This window comes from Pteropus vampyrus, unplaced genomic scaffold (assembly GCF_000151845.1).
Source record: "Pteropus vampyrus isolate Shadow unplaced genomic scaffold, Pvam_2.0 Scaffold2, whole genome shotgun sequence".
Taxonomy (NCBI): Eukaryota; Metazoa; Chordata; class Mammalia; order Chiroptera; family Pteropodidae; genus Pteropus; species Pteropus vampyrus.
In genome coordinates this window covers 2,734,891-2,738,481 of record NW_011888783.1, presented here as the reverse complement: position 1 = coordinate 2,738,481, position 3,591 = coordinate 2,734,891, and the positions used below count along the sequence as shown (strand labels likewise).

Genomic DNA, 3,591 nt, shown 5'->3' with positions numbered 1-3,591 from the left:
CTAGTTGTTAAACAGGAAGAAAGGTTTGCAAATGAGCTTATTTGTTTTTTAAAATTAATTTTGAGTAACATAAGTAACATATCCTAACAGTTCTCTATTGCTGTGTAACAAACCAGTCTCAAATTCGGAGACTGAAAAACACAACAGTCATGAGTTCTATTTAGTCATGATTGTGTGAATGGCTCGGCAGGGCTCAGCTGGAATGGGTCATCTCTGCCATGTTCATTCAGCTGTAATGGAATCTGAGGTGGTCTCCAGCACATGTCTGGCTCCTTAGCTGGGATGAGTAGAATGTGGGATTTCTCTCTCCTCAGTATTTTAGCCTCCAGGGACTCTTCCTCTGATCTCTCTAGTAGAGAAACCAGACTTCTTTATATGATGCCTCAGGATTACCAGGAAGTGGAAACAGAAGCTGCCAGGTCTCTTAAGACTAGGCTCTGGAACTCTCCCCTTGTCACTTCTACTACATCCTATCAGTCCAAGCAGATTACAGGCCAAGCTCGGATTCAAGGGGACAGGAGACTCCTTTTTATGGTAGGAGTAGTGAAGTCCCAAGGTAAAGGGGAAACAACGTGGGAGAGATCATTGAAGCAATCTTTGGAAACAATCTACCTCAACCTAAATACGTTCTTTCAAAAGCTATTACAAATGAAGCTGAAAGCCCTTTCAAGCACTATTTTCATTCCATTCCCTTTCACTTCTTGTCAGAAGTAATCATTTTATGAACTTCAAGTACGTCTTTTGGAAATTATATTTAGAAGTGATCAATTCATTAGTGAATAGTTTGATGCTGTGCCGTAATTTGCTCTGTTGCACAACCTTACAATTATGGGAATGATCAGGAGCTATGTAATGGAAACCTGTCCTGTACAAGACAGCATGTAACTAAGTAATAAACTGGGTCACAAACTCTAAGGGCATCAAGAGTTTATACATGGGGAAAGCAAAGGCAATAAAAGAAAGCATTGTTGTTCAGTTAGAGTTTGAGGTAAACCTGAGCGACCACACTCACCATTTTGTTGCCCTGAATTAAATTTGAGTTATGTCAGAGAAATGAGTGAAAGTCAGCAATCAACTCTTAAAAGACAATTTTTGAGAAATTAAATCTACTTATTACATACTATCATGTTCCTTAGAAATAAGGTAGTGGATTTCGACTTGATACAATGGCAGATAGGAGGCTCCTAGAGGTTTTAGAACATGTAAAAGTGTTGTGTTTAAGAAGGATTATGGCAGCAATAAAATGTAGCAAGGGATTGTTCTGTTGGTAATGTTCGTTGAATGGGAAATAAGTACTAGACACTGAGAATGCAAAGATGAGTGACATATATCTGCTACTCTTCAAAAACTCCCGCTTTACTGGGATAAGGAGGCAGGTTGACAAATATTGGGTACAGATGTACAGGTGTGGTGCTGGAGTCAGTTACATGAGGGCTTTAGTCACAACGGTATGGTTAAAGGTCTGAATCCTCCAACTGATCGCCAGCTGCCTACTGTTACCTCAGGTCTCTAAGTCATATAAGGAGAGAGATCACTCCAGGAAAATGCTTGCTTTATTATAGGCTAGAGCATCAGTCATAATCTCTGTGAGGTTTCCCATTTTGGATCATTAGTAAGCCCCAAGGCTTGGTCACCCTTCAGCATAATTTCTAGACCTGAGGCAGCTCAATGTCTTCTTTGGTTGGCCTTTTCCATTTAAACCCCTTTGGGAACCCTGACATTCTAGGCCTTGCTACGCTTCCCACTGAGAGGTAGGATCTAATTCCCATTTCCTTATATCTGAAATAGCCTTAGCGACTTGCTTGGCCAAATAGAGTGTGTCAGAAATAACATGCTGGGACTTCTGAAGCTAGGATATAGCAAGGTTTGTGATTTGTTCCTCAGTGTCTTGGGACACTAACTCTAGGGGAAGCCAGCTCTGTATTAAAAATATGACTTTGTTGAGACTGCCATGCTGTGAGGAAGCCTAAGATAGCCACATGGAAAGGCTATGAGGAGAGAAAAATACCCGGCTATTTTCAGATGTGTCAACTATCTTCAGCCATTTGAATACCTCCTTTCCCCTGCCCTGCACATATGACTGTCTAGTCACTGAAAAGCAGAGATGTGCCATTCTTGCTGTGTCCTGCCTAAATTTCTAGTCCACAAAATTCATGCATAATAAAATGATTTTTGTTTCATGTCACTAAGCTTTGGGCTGGTTTGTTACACAGTAATAGATAACTGTGAACATGTAGTTTGCAATGAAAATGCAGCTCTTTAAAAATTATTATTTCCAGTCTAGTTTGTTCTCAGACTTCTGCATCCAATACTTTTTGTATGTACTACTGCTCTAAAACGTAACTCCTAAAATAATTTCACAAAAAATAAATAAATAAATATTTTTGTGTAATTGTTCTTACCTTAAGAAAGTCTTAACTCTGAGCTTGATACCAAAGGTGGAAGGATAATCATAAACTAAGATAAAAAGAATTTGGCAAAAAAGGAAGGTGGAGTTGAAGGAACATCCAACCACATCTGGCTTAACTCTATAGTACATCCTTCAGTAGATACAAGTGAAGGTGAGGATGCAGTCTGTCGAAGGCCTGGAGGTCTTGCCTTATCCTTTGCTGTGGAAGTGCGGAGGAATTATATGTTCACTTTCACTAGAAATATTAATGATGAGCCCTTCCACCATATAAGGATACAATGAAAAATTGTGACTCTGAAGAGGGCCCTCATCTGACCGTGCTGGCACCCTGATCCTGGACTTCCAGCCTCCAGAACTGTGAAGAAACTGAAGCAGAAGAAATTAAGTGACTAGACCAAGATCACGCAGTTTGAAAGAAACAAGTCCAAGGAAAAAAAAAATCGTAAAAAACAAAAAACAAAAATACTTGGAAGTCTTTTTTCAGAAATGACCAGAGGAAAGTGGAAGCTTCTGAAAGCAACAGAAAATTAATAGGCAGGGACACAAGAGGCAAACGTGGAGAGTTGAGTGTTCCACAGACAAGAAAAATCTGAGGGAATTCATCACCACCAAAACAGTATTACAAGAAATGTGAAAGGGACTTCTTTAAGAAGAAGGAAAGAAATTAAAAAGATGAGTAAGTAAATATCACAAAGAAAAAAATATCTCACTGACTAAGGCAAACACATATTAAAAGCAGTGGATCGACCAACACTAAAGCTAATATAACGGTTAGAAGGCAAAAGTAGGAGGATCATGTGTAATTGCAACAGTAAATTAAGGGATACACACAAACATACACACAAAAGAAGTAAAAAATAATGATGAAAATATAAATGTGGAGGGGTGAGTAAAAATGGTAGCGATTTTAGAATCACTAAAGTGTTTTAACTTAAGCAGCCATCAACTTAAAGGAAACTGCTATAAACATAGCTTGGTCTATGAAGCGCATGGTAACCACAAATCAAAAATCTACAAGAGATATACGGGAAATAAAGAGAAAGGAATCCAAACATACACTACAGAAAATCATCACTATACAAGAGAAGAGAGCAAGAGAATAAAAAAGGGGCAGAGAATAACAACAAAAATCAGAAAGCAATTAATAAAATGGCAATAACTACACACCTCTTAATAGTTAC

General features: G+C 38.6%; 1 long non-coding RNA gene across 1 annotated transcript in view; it reads left to right on the top strand.

Moving 5' to 3' along the window:
- The window catches only part of LOC111737786, a 50,795-nt gene that overhangs the window by 7,182 nt on the left and 40,022 nt on the right, over nucleotides 1-3,591 (top strand). The window lies entirely within an intron of this gene.